Below are 8,943 nucleotides of genomic sequence, written 5' to 3' on the forward strand. Positions count from 1 at the left end.
TCTTCGATCATTAGTGTTCAGAGCATCAAATCTATTCTTGAAAAGACCAGACTTACTGGTTTGACAGAGACTGGAGGAATCCCCAAGACTATGACCCCAGATATACTGCTATCTCAGAACTGAAGCCACTCTTGAAGTCCATCTTTGAGCCAAAGTTTGGACAGGTCTATAAAACAAACAATAACACACTTGAGGAACATGCTTCTATAGTTCAATGAAGTATATGAGACCAAATGGGCAACACCTGCCCAAAACCAAAGACAAGAAGGCAGGAAGGGACAGGAAAACTGGACAAATGGATAGGGAGAATTCAGGGTGTAAAGGGAAAGGGGGAGATGTGCTGACACATTGCAAGGATTGAAACTAACGTCACAAAACAATTTGTGTATAGAATTTTGAATGAGAAACTAATTTGCACTGTAAACTTTCACCTAAAGCACAATCAAATGAAAAGAAAAATCTATACCTGAGATGGTCTCTAAATTCAGGTGAGATATGCGCAAAGTCGTATTTTGGCTCTCGTGGACTTGTTTTAATTTTCTTCAGCTTCAACTGGAACTTGAGCAATTGATGGTCTGTTCTGCGGTCGGCTCCTGACCTTGTTCTGACTGATGATATTGAGGTTCTCCATCTTCTCTTGCCACAGGTTTTTGCCAAGTTTTGCAGACTGAAATTGATCAAATATGCAATCAAGATGCATTGATAATTTTGGTGATTGGAGTGCAACAGTTGGAAACAAAAGATTGGTAGTTGGAAAATCTGGCCTTGGTGATAGAAATGATGTCAGAAATGGCATGATAGAATTTTGCAAGATGAATGACTTCTTCCCTGCAAATACCTTTTTTAAACAACACAAACGGTGACAATACACGTGGACTTCACTGGATGGAATACACAAGAAGCAGATCAACTACATCTGTGGATAGAGACAATGGAGAAGCCAGCCATCCTAGTTGAAGTGAAATGGTATCTCATTTTGATTTTATTTGCATTTCTCTGATGGCTAATGATGCTGAGCATCTTTTCATGTGTTTGGTGGCCATTTGAATGTCCTCTTGGTGAAATGTCTATTCAAGTCCTTTTTCCATTTTGTGATTGTGTTATTTGTCTTTTTGGTATTAAATTGTTGAAGTTTTATATATATTTTTGTTATTAGATTCTTGTTGGATATATGGTTTCTGAAGCTATTCTCCCAGTCAGTAGCTTGTCTTTTCACTTTATTGGTAAAGTCTTTTGATGAACAGAAGTTTTTAATTTTTATGAGGTCCCATGTATTTATTTTGTCTTTTGCTGTTTGTGCTTTTGTTATTATATTAGATAATTCATTGTTGAAAGCTAGGCTTGACAGCATTGCTCCTGCTTGTTCTTCGAAGAATTTTATGGTTTTAGTTTGCACATTTAGGTCCTTAATCCATTTTGAATTTTTGTGTGTGTGTGTATGGTGTGAAGCATGGATCCTGTTTCATTTTCTGCTTGTGGAAATCCAATTTTCCCAGCACCATTTATTGAAGAGACTCTTTTTTCCCCATCAAATGGACTTAGTGCCCTTGTCAAAATCAGTTGACCATAGATATATGGGTTTATTTCTGGACTCGCAATTCAATTTCATTGGTCTCTGTGTCTATTGCTATGCCAGTACCAGGCTGTTTTGATTACTGTGGCTATATAGTTTTAAAATCAGGAAGTATAAGCCCCTCCTACTTCATTCCCCACTTTCAACATTGTTTTAGCTATTCAGGGCCTCTTGCCGTTCCATATAAAGTTGAGGATTTGCTTTTCTGTTTCTATAAAGAAGGCTGTTGGAATTTTGATGGGGATTGCATTCAATCTACACATCACTTTGGGTAGTATTGCTCATCTCTTTTTGATATAAAAATCCTCAGCGGCCTATAAGAGTAAGACTGGCTCAGTTTCACATTTAAATGTGTTGCATTGAAGTACTGTGAGTTGTGATTTTACGTATTGCTCAGAGAAACAATATCTACAATGTTAAAAAGCTTTGTCAAGTATAAGAAGGTGGATTTTAGATATGAAGACGTTTCTTGCTGGGCAGCATAAAATATATAATAGAGAAGACTTCCTCTTAAATTAAAGCAATTTCACTTGGCCCTTTCAATTTAAGATGATTACTTCTATTTTACTGAAAATACAACTGTCTGGAATATGCTCAAATATGACAGCCAGTGTTTTGTAATCTTTGGTCACGCATACATTAAATTATCACATTTTAACTGCCTTGGAGGAAGAGATTTTAGCCCTCATGGGTTCAGAAACAGTTCTTGCTACATGCTTCATCAATTCTAACTGTGGATTCAATGGTCCTTTGAAAGCACTCCCATAAATATTTCCTCAAATGAGTGATCTGTTCCTATTACATCTGCTAATGCTATCTTATGGCAGAGCAAACAAATAGTTCAGACATCACAGGAATAGTCAGGTGCACTCTGGTGGCGTGTAGCACATCACTGAGAAGTGCATCGCTGATTGTCTCTGAGGAGCTAACCTGCCTTTTCGGAGACATATTTCCTGACAGCCTGTCATAAAGAGAGCTGTAGATGTTCAGTGAACAAAGAATAATGCTAACATTGTATACGTTAAAAAGCCACAAACTTTAATCTCAACAACTTCCGACAAAATGTAAACGTCTTTTTTAGGGCCAATAAAATTATGAAAAAAAAGAAGAAGAGAAAAAGTACATCACGAGAGATGAGCGCACGGAAAACTATAAATTGTATCTAACCAAAGATGTTATTTACAATAAATCTAGACAAAGAAGTTTTACAATAGTAACTTGCAAATTTCTTTCAGAAAGCCCAAGCAGGTGCTGTCAGTATTACCCTGATAATTTCACATCTCACATCTTTTTTTTTTTTTGTAAAACATTTACCAGAAATTGTTGATACCTTTTCTCAGTCCTGTGATGACTATTTTTATTTGTGAAGCAAGGGAGAATTAAAATGTTTTCCACTTTGATAGCAACTGGAGATACTCTTCTGCATGAACGGTTAAAAATGGTTGACCTTTTAAGATCTGTCTTGGCATGCAAAGATTATTCATTGTGGTTTGCATAGGAAAGGAAAAATGTCCATATCTTTTTATGCAGTTCAACAAAGTATGGAAGATATACCCGATAACATTTTTTATGATCAATCATATCATGTCATGTAATCTTCATAATGAGGTGATCACAACTACAGATACAATATCTGTAGTCAAGCTTCTTATCTCCATATCACAGCCAGTAATCTGCCAAGAAAAGGCCAGTTAGTACTTTTTTATTTGTCTAGAATGCAAACATTTCTGCTTGGCAGCTTTATTTTTAAATCACATAAAGAGCTTTAATGCTTCTGTGAATCAAGAAATTCTAGAAGTGCTAGGCTTGGCTTGCTTCATTTCCAATGAGTTAGAACTAAATAACCTATTCATCTTTCAACTATATTTTTCTACCTTTGAGGTTTCTGAGATGTGTCATCCCATAGATGAGCACAACAAGCAATTAAAGAGATTGCTCTGTTAATAAACTAAAACCAAACCAAATCCATTGCCATCAAGTCAATTCTGACTCAACAGTGACCCTACAGGACAGAGTAGAACTGCCCCATAGGGTTATCCAAAGAGCGGCTGGTAGATTTGAACTGCTGACCTTTTGGTTAGCAGCCAAGCTCTTAACCACTGCACCACTGGGGCTCCCTAATGCTGAGACTTGCACAGGGTCACTTAACTAGTTACTTTAGTGCTAGGAAAAGAATAAACTCAGTAAAATGGTTGTGTTGTGACTAAGAAAGTTAAAAAAAAAATTTTTTTAAAGAAAACTGAGGCATAGAGATATTCTGTAATTTCCCCTAAATTGTACTGTTCACTGGGACTAGGACAGAGATCTTTGATTCCAAAACTCAGGCTTTTCCCTTTTCCTGCATCTTCCTTAATAGTCATTTAAAAAAAAAAAAAACAAAAATCCGTTGCCAACAAGTCTCTGACTCATAGCGTCCCTATAGGACAGAGTAGAACTGCCCCATAGGGTTCCCAAGGCGCAGCTGGTGGATTAGAACTGCTAATCTTTTGGTGAGTAGCCACACTCTTAACCATTGGGCCACCAAGGTTCCTAGTAGTCATATAGACAGTTAAAACTAGCTCCCACCACAGTGTGAACTGATCATCTTGGGTGACTTCCGTTGAAATTTCAGCCTCTTCTTTCCTTTTTTTTTTTTATTTCTGACTCCCCAAATTCTTTTCTCCTAAGGCTAGTACAAATATATTGCGAACTATTTAACATTCTTACAACACAGAGTTCTATTATTATTATTAAACCATCATTCTACTTAGAGTATTTGCTGTGAATTATAATCAAATTAGCTAGATAATAAGTGTTCATAGGAATTCACAGTATAAAAGAGAAACACTGCCATCATTGCCAAGTGGACTTAAACCAAGGTACTAACAGAAATTCTACACCACCAACAACAATAACAATGTTAAAAAACAGCAATGAGATGGTACCTTCCCAAGTCTCTAACATGCATTGAGAGAGGTTCACACCTCCAGCAGCTAAATGGACTGCACTGTGCATTAGGCTTCTGTTGAGACTTTTGCTAGGTAATAGTTTTACTAGTGAATTTTGTTTGGGGAGAAAAAAAATACAGAAAGGTACAAGTCACATAGTCTTGGTAACTGTCTTTTGAAAAGCTAACACAGTTATTCTTAAGGGCACGTTTGATAGACCCTTACTGTATGCAGAGCACTCTCCTACAGCTATGGAATAATTGCATATGAGAAAGAAATAGTGGTCTTCCTCAAGGTGTTTTCATTCACCTACTCTGGAGCTTGTACTGCGCAGCTAGCATGAGATTCCCCCAGAAGAAACTAGTCTAACCGACAGTTATTCAGGGCATTCCTGTGACTAATTTATATTCTCGCACAGGTGAGGGAAAACCCACCCTGAGGACTCTAAATGACCCACTGAAAAGCAATATTTTTCTATTGCCTCCCCTTAGAGTCAGTGAGAAACAAGGGACTGAAATCTGATGTAACTCCATCTAAATGTGCTCCCCATAGCTCAGGTGTGCTGACTTATTCCTAGTACCACCCAGGGATTTGGAGAGACTGTTAGTGGTTTACTGTTAAGCAGTAATATCATAACAGGGAATACTTTCCTTGGCCATTGGTCATGTTTTGAAATATTACATAAAGTATCTACAATACCTAAAATACCTCTGATGTTTTGAAACGCAGAAGCAGTCTATCCTCATAAATAATACAAACACACACCCCAATAGAGGAGAAAAGAATATCTGTCTCACACCACCATCTTATGTGGTGTATTTCCCAAGGGCCTAATGATTATAGTTACACATGTGCAAGCTGCATGAATACCTGTGAACAGCCTATAATCCAGGAACGATATACATTCAGGAACAACTAATGGCCAGAATGCCCTTCTACATATACTCAGATTAGGAAGGAAAAGAGGAAGGAAAGAAGGAAGGAAGGGAGGGAGGAAGAAAGGATGAGGAGGAAAGGAGGAAGGAAAAGAGACATTTTCTTACCAAGTTAAATTTCCTCCATATGGGCAAAAGAAAACCTGGAGGTGATATTATTTTGGTGGTTTCATACATCAAAATAAACAACACTCAATTACAAAGTGTTAAATGTAATATTAAAGGTTGACTGAATCCCAGCACTCCCCTCCCTAACCCCCACAAGTTGTGTTGCAAAATCTCCTGAATTAATTTCCTATCTACTTGTTCAGTAGCTACTTATGTACAACCACTTAGGTATTTATATTGTGTAATTTGTATCTTGTCGTTAAGTTCAACGTCCATTCACATCTGTGTGTCCTGTGTCTTCCTATGTGACTATAATATAACCGAGGGAAAAGAACATCCTTTGGAGTCTCTGCCATTGGGTGTCAGACTGTACCTAATATCTCCACCTCACCCAGGTATAGTAGACAATTGTTCAAAATAAAGCTCATTAAGACCTTTAAATATAGCACAAGATTTAACAGAAATACATTATATCCTAATTATGTACTTTAACACTATCAATGGAGGGGAGTTTAAGACAATTTTTCGGTTCTCTTGGGCTACTGATTATTCCTGATTTGAAAAATTTTTGGACAATAATCATCATGCCTATGAAAAACTTTGGGGCATTTTTCAAGAGCCAAAGGTGGTACAGAGCCATTTTCTGAAAAATTCTTGATATTTTCCAGTCATTCCTTTGGTCTACCTCTAGACAGGTAGCTATCATTCTGGAATCACCTCTCAGGTGGAAAGCACAATTCAGCCACTACTAAAGAAGGAAGAGAAAGTGGCAGTTGGATCGGGAACACTTAACAAAGACTTCATGCATTAAATGGCAAGAAAACATGCTTTAACAAGAAAACCATAAAATAAATAGAGCTCAGTGAAGTGTTTGACAAAAGAATGAAATATTGCATGAAGGGTCTAAAGTTATTGTTGTGATGAAATCATACTTACATGCATCTATTTAATTCCTTCATCAACTATCACTCTTCTCCTTTTGGTACAAATTGGTACTGGTTAGCAACCAAAAGTTAAGACTCAGTGTGTTGCAACAGTGCTTCTGAGTGTTCTTTTCAGTACTACTCAGAGGAACAAAATTATAATGTTAAAAGGCGTGTGTGTGTGTGTGTGTGTGTGTGTGAGTGTTTGTGTTTGGGGGCTGATTTTGTATAAAGACTCTAGGACTCTTTTCTATTGAAAACTGTGATTACTTGATTTAGATGAGTTTTAACCCTAGATTTCCAAATTCCCATATTGTTATTGGACATAACTCTATTGTTTTAGGTAGCAGTAATTTTTTAAAAGAAACTAAAATTATATAAACCATTTATATATATAAAAAAAAAGGAAAATGTAAGTAAAAGCACAGGTAACCTTAGGAAGCCCTGCTTTCATGATATTTTACGATGTCTTCTCAACCACTCCTATTATAGTCATTCCAATGGTCCCAGGGCTTTAAGTCCAACACTTCCCCATACCATCATTATTCCCTTTTCATGCTATTCCAGACTGAAGGAAAATATTTGAGAGGTCCACAGGATTCATATTGGGGAATGCTTTCTGAAAGTTTAAGGCAGGGCAAGATGGTGGCTGGTCATGAGGCCTGGCTAACGGTACTTTACTTTAAATGGGAGACTTCTGGAAGAATCTGTAAAAAGAAGTGACATGGTAAGAGCAGTAATTTAGGTAGATTATTAGTTGAGGAGTGTGTAAGATGGGCTGCAATCCAGGAGTGAAAGATAACTTTCTAAATTTGGCAATGATTATGGGTGGTGGTTGCACAACATGATTAATGTAATTGATATCACTTAATTGTACACCTGAAAAATGTTAAATTGGCAAATGTTGTGTTATATATACACCTTCTGAGAAGCTGGACTGTATGAAGAAAAATGTGGCATCAAGATCAGTGGAAGATTCATTAACAACCTGCGATATGCAGATGACACAACTTTGCTTGCTGAAAGTGAAGAAGACTTGAAGCACTTAGTGATGAAGATCAAAGACCACAGCCTTCAGTAAGGATTACACCTCAACATAAAGAAAACAAAAATCCTCACAACTGGACCAATAAGCAACATCATGATAAATGGAAAAAGATAGAAGTTGTCAAGGATTTCATTTTACTTGGATCCACAATCAATGCCCATGGAAGCAGCAGTCAAGAAATCAAGTGACGTATTGCATCGGGAAAACCTGCTGCAAAAGACCTCGTTAAAGTGTTGAAAAGCAAAGACAGCACTTTGAGGACTTAGGTGTGCCAGACCCAAGCAATGATATTTTCAATTGCCTCGTATGTATTTGAAATCTGGGCAATGAATAAGGAAGACCGAAGAAGAATTGATGCTTTTGAATTATCATGTTGGCAAAGAATATTGAATATACAATGGACTACAAGAAGAATGAACAAGTCTGTCTTAGAAGAAGTACAGCCAGAGTACTCCTTGGAAGCGAGGAAGGCAAGACTTAGTATCACATACTTTGAACATGTTATCCGGAGGGACCAGTCTCTGGACAGGGACATCACGTTTGATAAGCTAGAGGGTCAGCGAGAAGAGGAAGACCTTCAACAGGATGGATTAATACCATGGCTGCAACAATGGGTTCAAACATAGCAATGATTGTGAGGATACTGCAGGACTGGGCAGGGTTTTGTTCTGTTTTACATAGGGTCACTATCAGTGGAAACTGATTGTATGGTACCTGACAACAATAGATACACCTTCTCCTCACTTATCAACTATCTTGTTATCTGACAGTTTGCATTTATAACAATAGTAAAACATCTACTATCTTACTACTTTGTACATTAATAATGTACATCAGTAATGAATGCTGAATGTGAGAAGAGAGTAATGTGGCTTTGATGGTTAAGATTATGTGTTAACTTGGCTGAGCCATGATTCTCAGTGGTTTGGCAGTTATGTAATGATGTCTTTTGGTAGTTATATAATAATGTAGTCATCCTTCATTTTGTGATCTGATATAGTCATCCTCCATTTTCATATAACACAAATTTCGCATAATGACCTGGTCTTTGGAACCTAACCATGTCGATAAGTGAGGAGAGGGTGTATTTTTGCAACAATAAAAAAGTAACTTCCTAAAGAAACAGAGACACAGAGACATTAAAATGGAAAGGGATCTACCCCTCCAATGTAGCAAAGAAAGAATAGGCAAAAATTGGTGAATATTTAAAGATGGGAGAATTAAAAGATAATCCTAAATTTTTATCCTACCTGAGTAAGAAAACAATGGAAGAACTGATAAAACAAACAAACAAACAAAAAAAACCAAAAACAAAAGAAAACCTGTTGCCTTTGAGTCAATTCTGACTCATAGTGACCCTATAGGACAGAGTAGAACTGCCCCATAGGGTTTCCAAGGAGTGGCTAGTGGATTCAAACTGCTGACCTTT

General features: G+C 37.1%; 1 long non-coding RNA gene across 1 annotated transcript in view; it reads left to right on the forward strand.

Moving 5' to 3' along the window:
- LOC111820420 (uncharacterized) overlaps positions 1–848 on the forward strand; it is a 103,849-nt gene extending 103,001 nt beyond the window's left edge. The window contains exon 4 of the long non-coding RNA XR_002823959.1: positions 647–848. This is a non-coding gene — a long non-coding RNA (uncharacterized LOC111820420). The remainder of the gene's footprint in view (positions 1–646) is intronic.
- Positions 849–8,943: the final 8,095 nt, after the last annotated feature.

Source organism: Trichechus manatus, unplaced genomic scaffold (genome assembly GCF_000243295.1).
Source record: "Trichechus manatus latirostris isolate Lorelei unplaced genomic scaffold, TriManLat1.0 scaffold00037, whole genome shotgun sequence".
Classification (NCBI taxonomy): Eukaryota; Metazoa; Chordata; class Mammalia; order Sirenia; family Trichechidae; genus Trichechus; species Trichechus manatus.